Consider the following 23,884-nt stretch of genomic DNA (forward strand, 5'->3'; position numbering starts at 1 on the left):
GCGACGCGGGCGAAGTCCTCCATGCGATCGGATCGGAGACACGCCGCAGATTGATTTCTGTTTCGGGGGTGGGGGCGTGCTCGCGTCGGACTGGCTACATATTCGTCGGATATTCTGTAACGTCGTGTGTGCGCGACACTTTTTCCCGTAATTCTCGGGAGTCCCATCGAGACAAGTAGGGTTGCGTATGTGGACTTTGGGGGCGGAGCGACTCGGTAACGCCGGTAGGACATGCCGCTGTTTGAATGAGACGAAACGCCGTTTCAAACATTTTTGCCCCTCGTTCGATACCCCTAGTTGTTTAGTTGGCGTCTTCCTCGTGTTAGCCATGAGAAAAGAGGCGGGAAGAAGGAATGGTGGGAGGGGCGGTGCGAAGGAGTTGCGCAGGGGCATGGTGACGATATGGACGTCGGAGAGCTCATCGTCGCCCATCGTTGAGGTAAGGTAATTTTCAGGTCTTGTGGCGGTCAAATTCCTTCCTGTTTATCTAAGGTTTGCTCGATTTCGGGACAAATTGTGGGGTTTTCATCAAATTGGGCGGACTCGTGGTGGGAGCCTGCCGCCCGGGTTGCCGCCCCAGGCGGTGGTCACCGCATCCGGATCCACGGCAGCCAGCGACTCCGCCTTTGTTAACCAATCTTACCCACACCAGTGGGCGCCTCCTTTCTCAGTTGAACTTAGCTCACATCTTAATAATATTATAATTGAAGCTACGAGTCGTTGCAAGTTCATGAGACAAACATGCATGCTAGACCTGCTCGTGGTTGAAATTCGTTCCCCTCAGGTTAACATGAACTCAAAGTTTTGGCATTGGCATGAATGAGACCGGCGGAATTAGCCGCCTCCTCCTCCTTCAAGAAAGAAAGTTAGCGTTCGTGCCTTCCGCCGGCGCCAACGCATGTCCGCCTCATCTCCGGTGGCCCTAGGGCCATGGAGGCGCGATGGATACTGGCGAGGGCCGGCGGGAGGGCTTCGTTTTTACTTTTTTTTAAATCTTGCTAGGGTTTGTGTCCTGCTCAGGAAGGCGAGACGGCGGCGGCTCCCTGAAGATGGAATAAAGGTCTCCCCGCCTAGCCCCTGTTCCGGCGGTGCGTCTAGCATCGTTGGTGGGCGTGTGGAGGTGTGTCTCCAGCAGATTTATCTTTGGTGGATTTGCTCGGATCTCGCCGTTGTTCGTCTATGTTCGTGTGTCTTCGGTTTGGATCCTTCCGATATACGTTATTATTCATCGGCGGCGGTTGCTGTTCTGGGGTGCGGGTCCTATGGGGCCTTAGCACGACGACTTCCCGACTGTCCACTACAACAAGTTGTGTCCGACTCTGCCAATGAAGGGCGATGACGGCGACGCGCCTTCGACTTACTTCAGTGCTTGTAGTCGTCGCTAGGTGGTCTACGGATCTGGATGTAATTTTTATTTCTGGTGTTCGTTGTACTGCCATGATTGAAGATGAATAGATTGGAAGTTTTCCAAAAAAAAACATGAACTCATGAAGGGTGTCGAGTGATTGTTATCTATAATGTTATATGTATGACACACATGTTCCAACCTGATCAACACTAGGATTTCGTGTGAAAAAACATAATATAATAAGTGGAAAAACCCTTGCATGTGCATCGAGTGATGCCCACGCCCCTACCAGACGCATAATTGTAAACGGTAAATTTGCATGATCTTAAATTTTTCCACTCATCATTACGAAATTAAGATTCATATAACGTTTACCCGCACTGTCATAGCTTCCAAACTTCAACGTTAAGCAAGATACTGTCAAAATTAAACACTAGAAAATAAATATAGGACTGCATGGTATGGTCTTCCATGAGCCTCCAAGCTAGACATAAAGAAGGCTGGTAGGCACGATGGTCTGTTCTTTAAGGTTACATGGCCGTGACCACATGAATTGTCCCTGTTTCGAGATTGACAGTGCGCATGAAACTGAGTCAGTGACAAGCAGCGCCGCGCTCTTCTCGCCCAGATACATGTAGAGTGTTTCGATTGTCCGCGGGGGTTTGTGCTTGAGCTCGATGACCTCAGTGTGTAGAGCAAGGCCGTTGCCACGCCCTTTGTCACCATGACGATGTGTAAAGATGTGTAGCCGGAGGAAATTTTTATGCAGGAAAATTAATGATACGTCGCCATCAGTTGCGATGCTAAGTACCGGTGCATGGGTGAAGCTGATTTGAACGAAGTCCGGCGGAATAAAAAACTTTGTTATGGAGAGGTGGGCGGTCTCAATGCAGAGTTCAAGGGTGCAAAAGTTCCCCGAGTAATGGATGAGCCAGTGTACCTTTCCTCGAGACACCACGTGGTTGGCATGGCTGAAGTCATACTTGAGATGTTCAAAGCATTTTCTAGGCTCGCTCCAGCTCGACTCAGCGGAGGAGAAAGAGAAGATTTTGTAAGGTCCCCCTGAATACTCCACCATGATGACTATCACTTTGAAGAAGGTTGTGTACCTTGGCAATGGTTTTTGCCGTTGTTGTCCCTTGGGACAGTGGTCTTTGTAGGTTAGAATGGCGCACTGGGCATTGCTCATGGTAGAGGACACCTCGTGTAGCGGAGGTAGCTTGTCCCATGTGCCGGCGAGTGGGTTGCACACGGCCAGACGGATTTGTCGGCGTTCGATAATATCAGTGCAGTCGGGGCGTGTGCGGAGAAGGACGAGAAGGAGGCCGGAGCGCGAGGCGAGTGGAACCGCGTCGTGGAACAAGTCGTCTGCGCTGGGGAAGGAGCCAAGCGGGCGGCGCCAAGGGCCCAGCGGCGATCGCGGCACCGGGACGAAAGCCGTCGTTCCGTATATCCAGGTGTCATGAAAGAAGCCGAGGAGAGAACACGGGTGCCGTGCACCCTCCGGCCAGCGGCGGCGGAGAAACGAGGGGTCGGCCACGAGGGCTCGAAACCGCTTGCACGACACGGCGCAGCGGAAGAACGTGGCGACGTCGTCCGCGACGCGTGCCAGGATATTGAGGACGACGTCGTTCGGGAGCGTGGCCACCCTCGCCCTCATCTTCTTCTTCTTCCTCTGCCTTCTCATCTTCCGTGGGGCGGCGCGAGCGACGTCCTTCATGCTCGGATCGGAGACACGCCGCAGTTTGGTTTCTGTTTGGACGCCGATAACTGCCACACGTGTGGGCGTTAAGAAATCTGCCCACACGTTTTGTGTGGTGGAGTCAATTGCAAGAAAACACCACATTTACGGCTAGGTTTGCGGAAAACCACCAAGTCGTTAATCTTTGCAGAAAACATCGTGATTTCACTAAACTCCTTGCAAAAAGCACTGATCGGGTGATTTGGCCCGTTTGATCACTTTCTTGCAAGTGGGACCAGATTGTAAGGAGGTGTCTTAGCAAAAATATTACATACACACCCCTAGATCTTAAAATAGCAAGCAATCAACCCCTCCTCCCGATCCCCTGCTCCCGATCCAATCGGGCGCGGCGCAGCTGGTCGTCGGCCACCCGTTCGACACCATCAAGGTGAAGCTGCAGAGCCAGCCCACGCCGCCGCCCGGCCAGCCGCCCAAGTTCGCCGGCGCCATGGACGCCGTCAAGCAGACCATCTCAGCCGAGGGCCCCCGGGGCCTCTACAAGGGCATGGGCGCCCCGCTCGCCACCGTCGCCGCCTTCAACGCCGTGCTCTTCACCGTCCGGGGCCAGACGGAGGCCCTGCTGCGCTCCGAGCCCGGCGCCGCGCTCACCGTCGGCCAGTAGGTCGTCGCCGGCGCTGGGGCCGGCGTCGCCGTCTCCTTCCTCGCCTGCCCCACTGAGCTCATCAAGTGCAGGCTGCAGGCGCAGAGCGCGCTGGCCACAGCCGCTCCTGCCGCCGCCGCCGCTCCCGCGGGCGGCGCGGCTGCCACCGTCACCGCCACGGCCAATGCTGCCGCGGTCAAGTACGGCGGGCCGCTGGACGTGGCGAGGCACGTGCTGCGGTCGGATGGCAGCAGCGCGGCGGCGGGCGCGTAGTGGATAGGGCGTCTGTGTTTCATGGGAGGGTCTGATTGCTTTTGTTTTTTAATCTAGGGGTGTATGTGTTATTTTTTTGCTAAGTCAATTCCTTACAATCTGGCCCCACCTGTAAGAAAGTGATTAAACGGGCCAAATCATCCGATCAGTGTTTTTTGCAACGACTTAACAAATTTTTCGATGTTTTCTGCAACGGATTAACGACTTGGTGGTTTTCCGCCAACCTAGCCGCAAATGTGGTGGTTTCTTGCAATTGACTCTGTGTGGTGCCTAAGAGGACCAGCCCACACGTCTGTGTGTGGGCAAAACAACTAGCGCCCACACGTCTCTTTTTTTCCCTCCCGGTCCCTCTTACACGGGTGCGTGTGGGCGAAATAGATAACGCCCACACGCCCAGTACGTCAGGCCTCGTACCTCGTGGTCCCGCACGCCCCACGTGACACTTTACCACGCGCCCCGCAGTTGCCATGGGCCGGACCCTCGTCCATGTTCATTTAAGTGCAGTTGCCATGTCGCTGAACTACGGTTGCCATGTCGGACAACTACAGTTGCCATGTTTGCTCAACTGCAGTTGCCATCTCAGGTCAAAGTTCCAGATTGCCATTTTATTGGACAACTACAGCTGTTGCCATGTATGGTCTGGTCTACTGCAGTTGCCGTGATTTCAAAACTTTAGGAGTTGCCACCTACTAACACTAGAGAGAGTTGCCATGTGCTCACAAGCACGCTAGGGCAGTTACCATTTAAAAAGAAAGAGTTGCCATCTGCTTACGTGCACGCTAGGGCAGTTTGCCATGTACCATGCAAAACATATGACAACTGACATGTTCGGGTAAAAAAAGGAGAGTTGCCATCTGCTTGCAATCACACTAGGGCAGTTGCCATGTACACTGCAAAACGCATGGCAACTGACAGCTTGGGTGTGGGAGAGGAGGCGGGCGTGTGGGCGAGATGGCAAACGCCCACACACCAGCCCTTGTGCGTGACTGAAAACTGGTGTGGGCGAACTGCTAAACGCCCACACACCTAGAGATGGCAATGGGTACCCATTACCGGCGTACCCGGCGGGTAAAAACCCTATTAGGACAAGGGTATGGATCACAAAAATACCCTTGAGTACATAAATAGGAAAATTCAAGACCCATCGGGTATAGTGGGTACGGGTATGGTTTAGTACAACCCATACTCGTGTACCCATGTACCCGCATGTAATATGAGTTTTTAAATAGGCCTTAAATATTATGTATCCATATACTAAACGTTTTTTACATAAATCCTGCAACTGGCCCACAACAAAGCCATTGGACCCACAAGCCCATCCCATACGTGTACGTATCTAGGTGATTAATGTCCTTATCTCAAAAAAGGTGATTAATGTCCAGAATTGCCTCGTTCCTTATATGGCTATAACAGCGTGATTCACGTCTAAAATTACCTCGCACGCTCGTAGCAGCCAGCGCCCAGCAAATCGATCTCATCTTCTCGCCGCAGCCCACTTCCGCCGGCGCCTCCAGCCACTTGATGCCTCGCACCACCACCCCTTTCCTGTCTTCCGAGGTGGACACCAACACCATGGATCCAGGGCCTTGCGCCTCCGCGCGCTAGGAAAGAGCCAACTCCCCGGCTGACATCAAGGTCTCCCTCCTCCTGCTCTGGGGTCCAAGGCGCAGCATCGTTGCAACTCTATGTCCAAGTTGTCCATGAAGCAGCGACACCCTAGCTTGCTTAGCAATGGTCCATCTGCTGCTGCTGCTACCAAACACAAGAACAAGAACAAGGTTATTTCGGCTAGGTGAGTTTCAATTTTATTTACTATTTTATGATTATGAGCGCTGATCTTAGAGTAGGAATATATTTGTTGTCCATAGATAATGTCATGTATTCATGTGTTGCTGTCATGATGTGTTGATGTTTATAAATTATTATTTTAAGTTGTTGTTTATGACTATGTAATGCTCAAATTGATGTGTTGCAAATCTGGGTAATTTTACCCGCGGGTACCGATTTACCCTGACGGGTGATGGGCATGGAAAAAGGTTGTACCCGTCGACGGGTATGGGTACGGGTGATGGGCAAGATTTGGGGCGACGGGTAAGGGTATGGAGTGGCTCTACCCGTATCCAAACCCTGCGGGTGCCATCCCTACACACACCGGCCCCTCTGTATGGTAAAACGGATGTGTAGGCGACCTCTCTCACACACCACACACGCGAGTTGTCCTACGTGGCATACAAAATCAGCTAATTCATGCCAAGATTCGTGCAGAAGTTATTGAACGGTGATGAAGGCGTGTAGGTGAGTTGGCTAACGCCCACATGTATGTGCGTTACACTTTTCGTTCTGTTTCAGGAGCGGGGCGTCCGGGCGTCGGACTGGTGTTGGACCTTGTTGATGATGAAGCCTGTTGCTTCTTCAGAGTCCAAGTCGGTTCAGTTTAGTTTTTCCTTCGTAGTCCAGCTCTCAGTTTAGTTCATCTGCTTGTTTTGCAAATAAAAGGGAATTCTTTCCCTATTTAACGCTCTTTGGTGTCACATAGGCGCCCAAACGGACAGGCGACCCATCGAGCGTGCCAGCCCATATACAAACAGAACGCAGGTTACAGTTTCGGGAACCTTCAGGTTTTTATTTCTAAAGATATTTCTTTCACTAGTTTTTTTTTCATTTTTTCAGTTTATTTTTTCTTTTCTTATCTTATTCTTGAATGTTCGAAATAAATAAATAATGTCCGGACTTTCAATAAAATTATTCCCTTTTTGAAAATATATTCAGCTTTTACAAAAAATGTTCACATTTTTAAATTGTGTTCGTACTTTCAGGAAATGTTCATACTTTCCGAAGAATGTCCGGAATTTCAAATTTTGTTTGTGTTTAAAAAAAGTGTTTATTTTTTTAAAAAGAAATATTTAAAAAATAATGTTTATGAAAGAATCACAATTTTTTAAAATATTCCGGATTACAAAAAATGATATTAAAAACAATCTCTGTTTTCCCAAAAAATCACATATTAAAAATGTTTGGCAATTTTCAGAAACGTGTTTCAAATTTTGAAAATTGTTTACTTCAGAAAATGTCGTGTATTTGGAAAATATTCATGTTTCTCAAAAGGTGTTTTGAAATAAGATTCAATTTTTGAAAACAAGTTTTTTGGTGGTCATGTGAAAAAGCGAATGAAAAGGCTACAGTACACTACAGCTACAATATGCCAACCAGATCACTACAGTAATCTGGTCGCTACATTACGCGCTAGCCTAGAGGGGAGTGCCCTATGCGTTCGGCCAACTATTTGACGCATTAAGCATCAAATAGGTGTTCCCAAACAGAAGAACCTGACACGTGCTATGTTCAGACGTAGGCTGCGTCTAGTTTCTGTCTGGCCATGAGCTAAACGGTGGGATGATAGAAATAAAAAGAGTTAAATACACCATAGGTGCCTTAACTTGTTCTATGCCGTCAGTTTGGTTTCTAAAGTTAAAAATATATAAAAGTGGTGCTTGAACTTGTCCAGCCGTGCAAATATGGTGCCTCCTAGCGTAGCTAGACGTACACACTGCCCGCATGTTGTGCCAGCATGGCAGCGGGTCACATGTCAGTGGCAGGAACTGGTTGAGTGACGTTTTTTTTACAAAAGCACCTCATATTTTATTTTATTATGTAGAGAGATGGCTCAAATTATAAATATGGGTCCCATGTGTTAGTATGACAGATATAGAAATCACTAAAATAAATTGCAGCGAGCGGGATGCAAACCTGGGAGCTCCAACTAGGCCGAGCCATGCTATGTGGTGTAGTACTAGGTAGAAACTTATTTAGAACAATTCTGTCTATCGCTGCTATTCCTTAACACATTTTGTACATGTTTTCATTTTCATTTTTTTCAAGTTCCTGTTTACTACCTCTGTTCCTAAATATTTGTCTTTCTAGAGATTTCAACAAGTGACTATATATGAAGTAAAATGAGTGAATCTATACTTTAAAATATGCCTACATGCATCCGTATGTTGTGTTCATTTGAAATACCTAGAAAGACAAATATTTAGGAACGGAGGGAGTAGTTGTTATGATATGTAAATTTTACCATATAAAAAAATGGAAACGTTATTAATCAGCCGGCTGATTATAGCTTGCGCATCCGCCGGGTGCTGCACCGTTCGATCGCTTCATTGTGATTTCACCCCACACTGGAAGTGTTCACACGGAAGCGTGCAGGTGCGTGGCCCCTGTGGGTCCATTGTTTGATTATTTCCAGATACGGTGCGACTCTGACTTAGAGCCTTTCACGTCCGCCGCCTTGCTTGGATGCCACGCGTCTTACGGGATGGACCTGACTCGTTACAATCTCTCCTTTCTGCAACAAGATCTCTGTTGTAGAAAAACTGTAACAAAACTTCTGTTACGAAAATAATTAATTGAGCAAGGCCTTTGTTGCACAAAAAACTATAATAAGACCTCTATTGCAAAAAAAAAGGTTGCAACATGACCTCCATCGCAAGAAAAAATTGTAACAATGCCTCTGTTACAAAAAAAAACTGCAACTTTATCTATATTTTGCAAATTTTTCTGCAATATGACCCGCGTTGCAGAAAATTACCGCAATACGACCTTTGTTGCAATGGTAGAGGATAATGCTCGACCACTCAATTCATCATATCCACGTCTCGCATGCGCATCCGTCATACGAGCTTCCGTCGCTTGCGCAACCGTCAGATACGAGCTTGATCAGCCGACGCACAACTGGCCAGGACCTTCACCACTAGATGCAGAATTCCTTCCGCAACCACACCCATGGTGCAGAAGTCCTTCCCCAACAACACCCATGTTGGAAAAAGGTTAAGACAAAAAAAAATCTACAACATCATCTGTGTTGCAGAAGTCCTTTCACAACAATACCCATGTTGGCAAAAAGTTAAGACTAAAAAAAATTCCGCAACATCATCTGTGTTGCAAAAGTCCTTTTCGCAACGACACTCATGTTTCAAAAGAGTTCAGACAAAAAAAAAACTCTGCAACAGAACCTCAGTTGCTAATGTTTCTGCAACAAGAGGTCTGTTGCAATGATGAGGAAGGAGCCACGCCCCTGGATGGCCCCGATCAAACGTATGCGAAGGCGGCCGATCTTTTTAAAAGATCCGCCGGCCGACGCGTAGCGTCCCCCTAAAAAAATACAATAATAACCATTACGAAATTATTGTGTATTTAAATTTTCTTTATTCTATTTTCATTGTTGCATACTTTCAAGAGGTAAACATTAATTTTTTTCTAAAACTTATGTGGATTTAGACAATTCAATGTATATTAAAAATTATTGTGTAATAATAATAAAATCTAGAAATGCACTAACATGTTAATCATGATTGTAGAAATACAAGAATAATTTCACAATAATTTTTAATATACGCTGAACATTTCCTAAAAACAAGGTGAACATTTTTGAAATACACATTGTCAAAAAAAAACATGATAAAACACTTTTCACGAACACGTTTACGATATTTTATTACATGTGAAACATTTTTCGAAAACATGTTGGACATTATTTTTCAAATGCATTAACACTTTCTTTAAATCTTATGACAGTTGTAATTTTTTTCTTAAATTTACTTTTTCGAATGGGAAAAAATAATATCAAAAAAATGAACATGAACATGAACTTGAGAAAATAAAAAGAAAACTTGTGCAGACCCATAGATGCGTCATATGTAAAAAGAAAAAAGAAAATATTTTTTTGCGCGTTAAAACCGAAAAGAAAATCACCAAAAGAGGTAAACAGGTACGACATATATTGCTCTAACTCTTCTACATGAACTAAGCGGATATTGGCGTGTTGCAAGGACTGCACATCTGATCCTGTGTTCGAATCCTGTAGGCTCATATTTCTCTCTCGTATTATTTCATCCACCCACACGTGCTGACATGCTGGACCCGCACCTGACAGGTGGGACTAGTCGGCCTGCATCCATATTTGAGATACAATTATATGTAAATAAATAAAACATGAGGGGGTTTTCTAAAAAAACCATCACACATAGGTCACCCAACGTCTTCCCGCTCTCACGGACTGACATGTGGGCCATCAGTACATTGGCAAGCCATATGGGCAAAGCGTATGCTCGGATACGGTACGAGGCACCATATTTGCACGACAGGACAAGTTATAGCGCAAGTTTTGTGTATTTTACAACTTTGAACACCAAAGTGGCCGTGCTAGACAAGTTGAGGCACCCCGGTGTATTTAACTCAAATAAAAACATGGCGTATGATTTGTTCTAAGTTATTCGGTTTCTAGGTGAATGATTATAAATTCCTATATAGGATGTTGGAGTACCCGGTCCCTCGGAGCCTCCGCGGGCGAGAGTACCCCGCGCAAACCATTGCGCTGAGGCATGCCACGGGCGCCTCTGCAATGCTCACTGCGACATCCAATCTATGCGGACGGCGCGCACCTAGCCGTCTCGCCTCAGGTGTCTATCATAGGTGGACCGCGCGCGTGCCCGGGGCCAGCGTCTTGTAGGGGCTCTCAACCGCACCCGCGTGCGACAGCGACACCGGACATGCCTGTCGGCGTCCTTTGGCCCCAGGCGGGGTGCGTCGCTCACGCGAGCCAACCGGTGCCAAAGCTCGGCGCGGCAAGAAGGCCCTCTAGACCGTCTGTTTTCCGCTGGCCTCACGCAGCTACCTACTTGGGGCTCTTCGCGACATCTGATCTGCTCAGTCGGCGTGCACCCGGGCGTCCTGCCTCGGGTGTCCATGATGGGTGGACTGCGGGTGCGGCTTGGGCCACCATTATGTGGTGGCTTTCGGTCGCCCCCGCGTGCACCTTCTCATGTGATGCCATACGCGGGATGAGGAGGTCGGGTCCGCATGTCAACGTCCTTCCTCCCCGGAAAGGCGGCTTCGCTCGCGCGAGCCGGACATCATATGTGCGCCTGGCTTGGCAGGGTGCGTGTCGTCCGGCCAGGCGCTGTTGAATGCGAGCCGCGCATACGCGTGCGTCCGATGCGGGTGCGAGTGTTACATGGCCGGCTTCGCGAGCCGGTTGGGGCCGTCTGGCTGGGTGACACTATCGTGTCGTTGCTTGGGTGTAATACACCAGTTTGTTGTGGGTATCTCGTGCATAGGGTGTTCTTGGTGTATAATGGGGGTTACCCCTGATGAGTTACTTTGGTGATTTGGTAACATATAGTAGAAAGGTTCGCGGCCTCTTTCCCCTAGTAGTGACTCTGAGTTATGAAACCCACGAGAGGACATGCACTTGTGACAAGGGTTTCTACTAAGCTTTCACGAGAGTATTAATTTTAAGTTTTTCCTGATCATAATCACTGTTGTTACCGTAACACTTATAATGTAAATAGGCATGGGTATGAGGACTTGATACTTACAACCATATGTTTATGCTCGGAATCATCATGATCTTAATTTGTGCTTTGGAAGACATCAGTTTAGATGAGCTTGCAACGACCCGAAGTGGGGAATGTGTCCAAATTATGTCTGGAACGTAGGCCCTATCTGTCGTGCCGGGTTACCTAGGAAATTAAGATAAATCAAACAAATGCATTGGGCATTTAATGACTACATCTCATGTATCTTCAAGGACTGGATTCACGCTAGCGTACTAAATCTTCCTGTCATTGGTCTCCAGAATAGCGCTTCACTTACTCCTTGATCCTAACCTCTTCGTGGCTCGAACTCCGTGATCTTGGGTGCCTGCAAGGTCAAAGAATGCGAGAGAGACAAGAGATAACTATGATGCAATTTTATTTCACACATACATGACGTTCATTCGTAGTCATTCCATCGATCCCCGTCCCTCGTACAAACACATCGGGTTGTAAGGTTATACGTCAACCCATTGCCTTACCGAATTACTCACACATGTCGTCTGAATCGCATGAAGAAAGCATTGAAGAAGACATCAAGATGAAAGCTTTATTTATGATTATGTATTACAACGGTTGCCGGGTGCTATAGCCGATTACAAGTATGGCTAACTTGGAGGTGGATTGTTGTGGTGGTGGCTATGGAGATGAGATGGGAAATGGCGGCAACCAGGGTTTGTGAATGGCTTCTAGTGCCGAGGTGCGGAGATTCTAGCGTCTGCTCTTCGCGAACGGGCCCTTTTATAAAAGTTGTTCAGGTGGATGCCACGATGTCACGGATGGACACGCTCATGCGAGACGCCGTCTTGCGTTCTATTGGTGGCGGTGAACCTTCCCACTTGTTTTCTTCTATCTTCATTTTGCTTCTTTCCACGTATATGATTGATTTGGACCATATATGGCCCTTTTTCCATGGAAAAATATATAAAGAGAGGATCTCACAATCTTTTGCATTCATTAGTCATTAGTGGCAAGCGGAGGGAATATCTGAGATTTTATAAAATAAACCGGTTTAAACAATGGTGTGATGACCGTAAAAAATACACTCATCAACCCCTTTATCCTACCATCTGAGAAGCGCTTGAACCACCCATTCTCGTTCGTGGTCGTCTATCACCAAGCCCCGCTCCTTTGTCCTGTGGTACAGGGGCCTTGCGTCGGGGTGCCGCACGCCGATGGTGACGGAGCCCCGCAGTGCGTATTCCCGGTGCCAACGTTGCGTTGCTTCGTGCCAGCTGAGGGAGTCCTGGATTAGGGGGTCCTCGGACAGCCGGACTATATCCTTTTGCCAGACTGTTGGACTATGAAGATACAAGATTGAAGACTTCGTCCAGTGTCCGGGTGGGACTCTCCTTGGCGTGGAAGGTAAGGTTGGCAATACGGATATGTAGATCTCCTCCCTTGTAACCGACTCTGTGTAACCCTAGCCCCCTCCGGTGTGTATATAAACCGGAGGGTTTAGTCCGTAGGACAACAACAATCATACCATAGGCTAGCTTCTAGGGTTTAGCCTCTACGATCTCGTGGTAGATCAACTCTTGTAATACTCATATCATCAAGATCAATCAAGCAGGAAGTAGGGTATTACCTCCATCGAGAGGGCCCGAACCTGGGTAAACATCGTGTCCCCCGCCTCCTGTTACCATCCGCCTTAGACGCACAGTTCGGGACCCCCTACCCGAGATCCGCCGGTTTTGACACCGACATTGGTGCTTTCATTGAGAGTTCCACTGTGTCGTCACGATAAAGGCCTGATGGCTCCTCCGATCATCGCCAACGATGCGATCCAGGGTGAGGTTTTCCTCCCCGGACAGATCTTCGTATTCGGCGGCTTCGTACTGTGGGCCCACTCGCTTGGCAATTTGGAGCAGATCGAGAGCTACGCCCCTGGCCGTCAGGTCAGGTTTGGAAATTTAAACTACACTGCCGACATCCATGGAGACTTGATCTTTGACGGATTCGAGCCCATGTCAGGTGCGCCGCACAGTAACGACGAGCACGACTTAGCTCTGCCGCCGGACGGTGTTCGGGAGATCACACCTAGGCCTACTCCGGCCCTAGATCCAGAGTCGATTGCGCCGTCCGAGGACGGGTGGATGGACCCCGCCACGGAGGCCGCACACTCAGCGGCGATAGAGCCGAATACTGACTTCACCTCTTATGAGACCCGTGTTGCTGGACATTTGGATTCGTCCCCGGCCACGGGCTCCGAACCGCCTGCGTCCGTGCCTATCGAGTCTGATTGGGCACCGCTCATGGAGTTTTCCTCCGCGGATATCTTTCAGCACTCACCACTGGGCGACGTGCTAAACTCATTGAGGTCTCTCTCCTTGTCAGGAGACCCTTGGCCGAACTATGTCCGGCTAGAATGGGATGCGGACGACGAAGAAATTCGCTGCCCACCCACCACCCACTTAGTAGCCACTGTCGACGATTTAACCGACATGCTCGATTTCGGCTCCGAAGACATCGACGGTATGGACGACGACGCAGGAGACGAACAGGAACCACCACCCACAGGGCACTGGACTGCCACTTCATCACACGATATATATATATGGTGGATACACCCAAAGAAAACAACGACGAGGAACGGAAGGATGCAGCGAAGGATAGCTCCCTCGAGAAGCAACCAAAGCGACGGCATAGGCGCCGCTCCAAATCCCGCCTCGGCAAGAACAGCGATAACAGCGCAAGAAAAAATAACACCCCGGTCGACTCCAGAGGAAACGACGACCACATTGACCCAGCGACAGAACAGGATGAACCAGCGAACGACGAACATAGTACGGAGCCGCTGTCCGATCATGGCGACACCGAGGATAAAGCTCATCAACCTCTCTCCGGAGAGGAAAACAGTCCGGACGACGATGCACACATCATCCCGGAAAGGCACTTGGAACAAGAGAACCTCTGTAGAAGGCTTATTGCCACCGCGAGGAGTCTGAAGAAGCAGAAGCAAAGGCTTAAGGCCGCGCAGAATACGCTCAACAATAGATGGAACAAAGTGCTCGACACTGAAGAAAAGTATGGTGGCAGTCGCCACACAAAGAGCTATCCAAAGCGCAAGCTGTTGCCTGAATTCGATGATGAGGCCTTAGAGCCCACACAGCTGAAAAACAAAACGACCGACCGGTCGGATCGACCACCTCGTGGCCGCGATAGGGCGGCTAACGAGGCCGCACATAAGTCAGCACACGGTCCAAGCAAGGACTTGCATCAAAAGGCCGGCGTGACCAGATCCATCTATGGATCTAGGAAGCGCGCTCCAGCGCATAATCAAAACCGAACACTACAACCGTCAGAACGCCATGACACATCCAAATACAGGGGTGCCGCGCACCCCCTATGTTTCACCGATGAGGTGCTGGATCATGAATTTCTAGAGGGATTCAAACCCGTGAACATAGAGGCATACGGCGGAACGACAGACCCTGGGGTCTGGATTGAGGACTTCATCCTCCACATCCATATGGCTCGCGGAGATGATCTCCATGCCATCAAGTACTTGCCCCTCAAGCTGAAAGGACCAGCTTGGCACTGGCTGAAGAGCCTCCCCGAAAATTCAATTGGAAGTTGGGAGGAGCTTGAGGATGCTTTTAGGGCTAACTTTCAAGGGACCTATGTCCGACCTCCGGATGCAGACGATTTAAGTCATATAATTCAGCAGCCCGGAGAGTCAGCCCGAAAGCTTTGGAACAGATTTCTCACTAAGAAGAACCAAATCATCGACTGCCCGGACGCCGAAGCCTTAGCAGCTTTCAAACACAGCGTCCGAGACGAATGGCTCGCCAGACACCTCGGCCAAGAAAAACCAAGGACAATGGCAGCCCTGACAAGCCTTATGACCCGCTTTTGCGCGGGCGAAGATAGCTGGCTGGCCCGTAGTAGCACCAGCGACCCAGGCACATCTGAAGTCAGGGATGGCAATGGAAAACCACGACGCAATAAAAGCAAGCGTCAAAATAACGAAGACAGCCCAGACAACATGGTGGTAAATGCCGAATTTAGGGGCTCTCGACCCGGTCAAGGGAAAAAGCCTTTCAAAGGCAACATAGATGGACTGTCCAGCCTCAACAAGATTCTAGACAAATTATGTCAGATTCACGGCACCTCCGATAAACCTGCAAATCACACCCACAGAGAATGCTGGGTCTTCAAGCAGGCCGGTAAGCTAAACGCCGAACACAAGGGGAGGGAGACACCAAGTGAAGACGAGGATGAGCCTCGTCAGCAAAACACTGGGGGACAGAAAAAATTCCCACCAGAGGTCAAAACAGTGAACACGATTCACGTGACGAAGAGGAGGAGCAAACACGCACTCCGAGACGTATGCGTCGTAGAGCCCGTCACCCCCAAGTTCAACCCTTGGTCAACCTGCCCGATCACTTTTGATCGCAGGGATAGCCTGACCAATGTCCGACACGGAGGATCGGCTGCCTTGGTGCTCGACCCAATAATCAACGGATACCATCTCACCCGAGTCCTCATGGACGGCGGCAGTAGTCTTAATCTGATATATCAGGACACAGTTCGCAAAATGGGGATAAACCCAATGAGAATTAGCCAAAGCAATAATACCTTTAAAGGAGTAATACCAGGCCCAGAGGCCAGCTGCACGGGCTCTCTCGTACTAGAGGTTGTATTCGGTTCCCCCGACAACTTCCGAAGTGAAAAGTTAACCTTCGACATCGCTCCATTCCGAAGCGGCTATCAAGCACTACTCGGAAGAACGGCCTTCGCTCGTTTTAATGCAGTACCGCACTATGCTTATCTTAAGCTCAAGATGCCCGGTCCACGCGGCATCATCACAGTTAGAGGAAACACTGAGCGTTCCTTACGCGCGGAAGAATGTGCGGCAGCCTTAGCAGCCGAACACTAAAATGGCCTCTCCAACTAGCATAAACGATCGGTCGTCAAGACCGCGGACACGGCTAGACGAGTCCGGCGCACCACTAGCGGTAACAGCTTAGATAAACCTGAGATGGGGTTGATGAATATACCCCCGTAGCCGGTGCTAGGGGCTGCCCGCATGTAAAAAAACAAAGTCTATAGTTCGGCTCGACCTTATTTTGAATTTTAATGGTTTATTAAGAACAACCAATTTTTCGCACGACAAATTTCATCTAAGTTCTTCTCTTTTAACAGATGATAATCGTGCTACACCCTTCCAGGATACGGCACAACGGAGACACAGGCGCAGACGTGCAGCAGGGCCCCGCTCAAAGGTTTCTTTTTAGATTAAGACCCTGTGTAAACCTTTCTTACTGTCTCTTGTTGCTTCACACCCTCTGGATACTCAACAAAACCGAGAGGAACGCTGGCATTATTGGCATTTCGCCACGTCAGACTAATGCACGTACCTGGAAATTCAGGGTTCAAGGGCGTTACTCAACCCAGTATATGTTGTAAAGACCGAATACCTTAGGGACTGTTCGGCGTTGCGAGTTTGGCCTTATATGCATCAGCTCCGAATCTTGTCTTTGGTCAAATGTTGGGTTTGCTCGGCTCCCATGTTTTGCTACCTTACGTTCCTCTTTATCGGCTAAGGTGGCACCGGGAGAACTACTGCGATTGTGCCTTGGTTCATTCGGACGAGCACCTCAGTAGAGAAAGCCGAAAACTGACTGTCATGATAAAGCGTGAGACTGGTCAACCACTCGATGAGTCATCGGAATCTTCGGGATTCCTCCGCATTAACGAAGGACCGGTTTTCCCGGTCATGTACGTACGCGCACCGTATTTGGATAGCCGCGGAAATACCAGGGGCTATATAGTAGCCCCACTATCAAACTCCTATGGTTAAGTGAAAGTGTTAAAGCAATATAGTCTGATTGCCTCGTTCGCCGTGCTACCACCTCCTTAATGGACCAAGACGTTGGATCAAGTGTGAAGACACGCTTTTGCAAACACCCCCGCATTATATGCATGGGGGCTGAAGCCGACGACTGCAAACTTTCAGGTTATATATATATATATATACACACACACAGACACACACATAAACGACCGCACAGGAGGCATAATAATACTTTCATGCAAAAGTATGAACACGGCCTTTATAATTTAAATAACATTGTTCTTACAATTGGGATACATGTCACTAGAACATGATACTCTTCGAGCATTAAGCCTCTATTAAACGAGCGCCTTCTAAGACTTCTTTAAAATAGTGCTCGGCCGATACCCGGCCTACGGCCGAACTCTGGGTTGCAATAGCGGTGGCCTCCATCTCTGCCCAGTATGTCTTGACACGGGAAAGAGCCACCCGCGCACCCTCTATGCACGCCGACCTCTTCACAGCGTCGATATGCGGCACAGCACCAAGGAATCGTTGCACTAAGCCAAAATAACTATTCGGCCTTGGTCCTTCCGGCCAAAGATGATCCACAACAGACCTCATGGCAAGCCCGAACAACCTATGGAGCTCGGCCCACTCAGCCATTCGCTCATTTAACAGTAGCGGATGCACTGGAACATTGAACTGTGACCAGAACAAATTTTCCACTTCGTGATCTTTTTAATCTTTGAAAAACTCGGTCGCATCAGCAGCACTCGCTGCGAAATCCAAGTATGCGTCTGCAGAACTCCATAATTGATCCAGAAGGGCATACTTAGGATCTCCGACCTTTGTCCGCAACAAAAAGGGCTTCCCCGCCGCGATATCTCCGGCTTGACGTAGCTCCTCCTTCGCCGCTCTAATTTTAGAGCGGGCTTCCTTGGCTGCTACCGTGGCTTTCTCCAGGTCCGCCATCTTCGTTTGGCTTTCCTTTTCAAGAAGCTCATAACGGTCGGCGGCATCTTTCAGCTCAACAGCCATCTGGGCTATTTTCTCTTTGCTCTGGCAATGCGCAGCCTGTTCGGCTCTTAGCTCTTCGACCGCCTTTAGGGTGGCTGCATCACTCTTCCTGGCTTGTTCCTTGGCTCGGGCAAGTTCCGCCCGAAGGGTCTCCACGGCGACAGCTCCATCTGCAGTCACAGCATATTACAGATACTAGCATCATGCTCCTCTTAATATGTGTTGATCATAGGAGAATACATACCCTGTGCCTCGTCAAGCCGCTTGTTTACAAGCACGATGTCGGCATCTGCCGCATCAAGTTGCCGCTTCAGTTCGGCAAACTCACCAGTCCGGCTAGCCACCGGACCCTCAGCCACCTGCACATGAAAGCAGCACGGTTATTACCTGGGACTATGATCCTCTGTTTGCCGTCTTTTTCGATAGCAACCAGAGTCTCAGGGGCTACTATCTGCATAGGGCACACCTAGTGTGTGCGGTACCGTCAAAAAATATATATTACTTTGCGTACCTCAAAGCCTCTCAGCAGGCTCATATAAGCTTCATGCAACCCGCTTTCGGCGGATGAAATCTCTCAACCACCGTACCCATTAGCGTACGATGCGCTTCTGAGATAGCCGCTTGCTCCAGAAGATTCATCAGTGCGTCTGGTCGCGCACCGGACAGTCCCGGACTCTTTCTGTTGCTCTCCTTAGGCGCAGAATACTCCAGACTTCGGGTGGCCGAAGGGTTACCCTCTGGCCTTGGCGGATCAGGAGAAATCCTCCGTGACGACACCTCAGGGTCATCCGCTTCACGAGGCGGGGAGGCACGGGGAGGCGTTTCGCTCTCCATCATCTCCGAAAGAAGATCCCTCGAAGACGAACTCTGTCGAGAAGGGCTACAATCCGAACTACAAGACATACGTCTCGGTTATTGTTCTCAGAAATAAAGCAGGGTATATTTACTATGAAGTACTTTTGTTTACTTACAGCTCGGTGGAGGGCTGGTCCCCTTGCGGGTACTGTGCGGTAAGGATGCCCTCCGGGGTAGGGCCCCCTGACAAAGGTTTCTTCCCTCGTTTGAAAACCATTGTTTCCAAGTCTTCAGAGGCGGCCCTCTTCCTTCCTTGGGGAGAGGGAATTTTAGATTCTTCTCCCCGGTTATCCTCCTTCGCGGAGGCATTAATTCCCCCGGTTTGGATGAATAATGAGTGAGGCTCGCTTTCGGCTTCTTTGTTCCTCCCTTTATCTTCCCCTGATGGCGCTTGATAAGGCGCAAGCTCAAGCATCCTGGCTAGCACAGGATCTGGTGAGCCTTCGGGAAGGGGGGCTGAACACGTGATCATCTTCGCCTTTTTTATCCAGTCCTGGTCAAAAGGCGACTTTTCAGAATGATGTTGTGGTAAATTAAAAGACAACGTGTTCGGCCGCGGAATCACTTACTTGGGTGTCTGGATGATTGTAGTTCAGACCCGCATCCTCGGTGGTGTCCGGACACTTTATTCGTGATCCGAAGAACAATCCATACATCTCTTCGAGCGTCGCGCCGAAGAATTTCTGAATAGTTTGCGGTCCTTCCGGGTTGATCTCCCACATATGGAGAGGTCGACGTTGGCATGGGAGGACCCGACGAACTAGCATGACTTGCATTACCTTGACAAGGCTGACATCTCCCTTGAAGAGATCTCGGATGCGGCTCGGCAAGGTCAGCACATCATTAGCTGGCCCCCAGTCCAGCTCTTTGTTGACCCATGACGCGAATTGTGGCGGGGGGCCCGGACGGAAGGTGGGGGCAGCTACCCACTTAGCGCTTCGGGGAGCGGTGATGTAAAACCACTCCCGCTGCCATAACTTGGATGTCTCCGGGAAGGAACCCTTTGGCCATGGAGCATCGGCGCCTTTGTTTATTACGGCGCCTCCGCACTCTGCGTGTCGCCCCCCAATCATCTTCGGCTTCACATTGAAGGTCTTGAGCCATAATCTGAAGTGTGGGGTGATGCGGAGGAAGGCTTCACACACGACGATGAACGACGAGATGTGAAGGATGGAAACCGGAGCCAGATCATGGAAATCGAGCCCGTAGTAGAACATAAGCCCTCTGACAAAGGGTTCAAGACTAAAGCCTAGCCCTCGGAGGAAGTGGGAAATAAGTACGACACTCTCGTTGGGTTTGGGAGTGGGGATGACCTGCCCTTGAGTAGGCAGCCTGTGCGAGATTTCGGCGGTCAGATACCTGGCTTCTCTTAGCTTCTTGATGTCCTCCTCTGTGACAGAGGAGGCCATCCACCGGCCTTGAAGGTTGGATCTGGACATGATTGAAGGCCCGAAGCGCTTAGCCTGAGCCTTGAGTGTTGGAATTCAAGGTGGAGGGAAGGATCGAGCGCGAGAAGAAAAGGACAGGCCTTGGCCCCTTTATAAAGAGGGTGAATATCAAGCATCCTCCGCGTGGCCGTTTGGAACTTGCCTAAAATCGAGGAGTCATACCAGCAGGCACGATTGGGTTACCCACACCCGTATTGATGAGAATCCCGTGAAAAGAGGGACACGATCTCTGCTTCGACAGGACGTGCCAATAAAACCGCCTCGCAACACGTGCAGTGGCAGGCACGGGAAAAACAGTTCGTCATGACCGGACCACGGCAGAATGTCATGTTATGAAAAGCTGTCAGCAGATTAGATTTGTGGAAATATTATTCTCTCTACGGTGGTATGTGGATTTTTTTTTGCAGAGCCGGACACTATCCTTGTGTTCAGAATCTTCTATGGAGTATTCGGAGGAGGAACCCACCTTGCAATGCCGAAGACAATCTGCGCGCCGGACTCATCTTCATTGAAGCCTGGTTCAGGGGCTACTGAGGGAGTCCTGGATTAGGGGGTCCTCGGACAGCCGGACTATATCCTTTGGCCGGACTGTTGGACTATGAAGATACAAGATTGAAGACTTCGTCCAGTGTCCAGGTAGGACTCTCCTTGGCGTGGAAGGCAAGGTTGGCAATACGGATATGTAGATCTCCTCCCTTGTAACCGACTCTGTGTAACCCTACCCCCCTCCGGTGTCTATATAAACTGGAGGGTTTAGTCCATAGGACAACAACAATCATACCATAGGCTAGCTTCTAGGGTTTAGCCTCTACGATCTCGTGGTATATCAACTCTTGTAATACTCATATCATCAAGATCAATCAAGCAGGAACTAGGGTATTACCTCCATCGAGAGGGCCCGAACCTGGGTAAACATCGTCTCCTCCGCCTCCTGTTACCATCCGCCTTAGACGCACAGTTCAGGACCCCCTACCCGAGATCCACCGGTTTTGACACCGACACCAGCCTCCTAGCTCTCTGAGGCACTTGAAGGACGAGATGGAGAAGGCCAAGCCCTTGGAGGAGGAGATGGAGGAGCCTAAGCCCATGGAGGAAGAGATAGAGGACACCAAGGCGATGGAGGAGGAGCCTGTGCCTGTGCCCGTCGAGCCACTAGTGTTGGGGTCCAACACACGTTAGGAACATTGTCAAGGAGATGATCACTGATGTGGACATTGGCAGGTAGGTTGACCAACGCCGCCATGGGGTGTCTGTTTATTCCACACCTCTACGTATAAGGAGATCATCCGTAAGGGCATGCTCAAGGACTCTGATATGTCTCCAACGTATCAATAATTTTTGATTGTTCCATGCTATTATATTATCTGTTTTGGATGTTTTATATGCATTAATATGCTATTATATATTAGTTTTGGGACTAACCTATTAACCTAGAGCCTAGTGCTAGTTTCTGTTTTTTCCTTGCTTTTGAGTTTTATAGAAAAGAAATAACAAACGTAGTCCAAACGGAATAAAACTTCCGTGATGATTTTTCTTGGACTAGAAGACACACGTAGGACTTGGAGAGAAAGGCAGAAGAGTCCCGAGGGCTCCACAAGCCCTCAGGGTGCGACCCCTGGCTTGTGGGCCCCCCGGGAGTCCTCCAACCCTAATTCTTGGCCTATAAATTCAGAAATATTCCCAAATGACCAGAAGCGTCCACCAAAATTCTTTTCAGCCACCGTAACCTTCTGTACCCGTGAGATCCCATCTTGCGGCCTTTTCCGGCATCCTGCCGGAGGGGGATTCGATCACAGAGGGCATCTACATCTACTCTATTACCCTTCCGATGAAGCGTGAGTAGTTTACCTTAGACCTACGGGTCCATAGCTAGTAGCTAGATGGCTTCTTCTCTCACTTTGATCTTCAATACAAGGTTCTCCTGGATGTTCTTGGAGATCTATCCGATGTAATATTCTTTTGCGGTGTGTTTGTTGAGATCCGATGAATTGTGGATTTATGATCAGATTATCTATGAATATTATTTCAATCTTCTCTGAATTGTTATATGCATGATTTGATATCTTTGTATTTCTCTTCAAATTATCGGTTTGGTTTGGCCAACTATATTGGTGTTGGTTTCTACGGTAGGGTGCGTCGACTGCAAATTAAAATTTCCTACGCGCAGAACATCTAGGAACATGCTATGGGCATGGATCACAGATTGTTACAACTAGACGCGCAGTGCCGTGCAGCGGAAGAAGAGTTGGGGCAGCGCGCCCGCGTGGATCGTCTCCTCCTCATCCAATCTCCCTCGAACAACCGGTCGTCCGATCCCACGTACAAGTTCGCCGGAGCGGCGCAGGTGCACCGCCTCTAACGGTATCCGCGCGTGCAGGAGGTGTTGGAAATATGCCCTAGAGGCAATAATAAATGGTTATTATTATATTTCTGTGTTCATGATAAAAGTCTTTTATTCATGCTATAATTGTATTGTCCGGAAATCGTAATACATGTGTGAATACATAGACCACAACCTGTCCCTAGTAAGCCTCTAGTTGACTAGCTCGTTGATCAACAGATAGTCATGGTTTCCTGACTATGGACATAGGATGTCATTGATAACGGGATCACATCATTAGGAGAATGATGTGATGGACAAGACCCAACTTAAGCATAGCATAAAAGATCGTGTAGTTTCGTTTGCTAGAGCTTTTCCAATGTCAAGTATCTTTTCCTTAGACCATGAGATCGTGCAACTCCCGGATACCGTAGGAGTGCTTTGGGTGTGCCAAACGTCACAACGTAACTGGGTGACTATAAAGGTGCATTACGGGTATCTCCGAAAGTGTCTGTTGGGTTGGCACGGATCGAGACTGGGATTTGTCACTCCGTGTAAACGGAGAGGTATCTCTGGGCCCACTCGGTGATGCATCATCATAATGAGCTCAATGTGACTAAGGCGTTAGTCACGGGATCATGCATTGCGGTACGAGTAAAGAGACTTGCCGGTAACGAGATTGAACAAGGTATTGGGATACCGACGATCGAATCTCGGGCAAGTAACATACCGATTGACAAAGGGAATTGCATACGGATTGATTGAATCCTCGACACCGTGGTTCACCCGATGATATCATCGTGGAACATGTGGGAGCCAACATGGGTATCCAGATCCCGCTGTTGGTTATTGACCGGAGAGGCGTCTCGGTCATGTCTGCATGTCTCCCGAACCCGTAGGGTCTACACACTTAAGGTCCGGTGACGCTAGGGTTGTAGAGATATATGTATGCGGAAACTCGAAAGTTGTTCGGAGTCCCGGATGAGATCCCGGACGTCACGAGAGGTTCCGGAATGGTCCGGAGGTGAAGAATTATATATAGGAAGTCCAGTTTTGGCCACCGGGAAAGTTTCGGGGGTTATCGGTATTGTACCGGGACCACCGGAAGGGTCCCGGGGGTCCACCG

The 23,884-nt window shown here is 49.2% G+C and overlaps 1 pseudogene; it reads left to right on the top strand.

The window, feature by feature from the left end:
• Positions 1–391: 391 nt before the first annotated feature.
• Positions 392–4,133, top strand: LOC109770868 (mitochondrial carnitine/acylcarnitine carrier-like protein; annotated as a pseudogene).
• The last annotated feature ends 19,751 nt before the right edge of the window (positions 4,134–23,884 follow it).

Source organism: Aegilops tauschii, chromosome 1 (genome assembly GCF_002575655.3).
Source record: "Aegilops tauschii subsp. strangulata cultivar AL8/78 chromosome 1, Aet v6.0, whole genome shotgun sequence".
In the NCBI taxonomy this organism is placed as follows: domain Eukaryota; kingdom Viridiplantae; phylum Streptophyta; class Magnoliopsida; order Poales; family Poaceae; genus Aegilops; species Aegilops tauschii.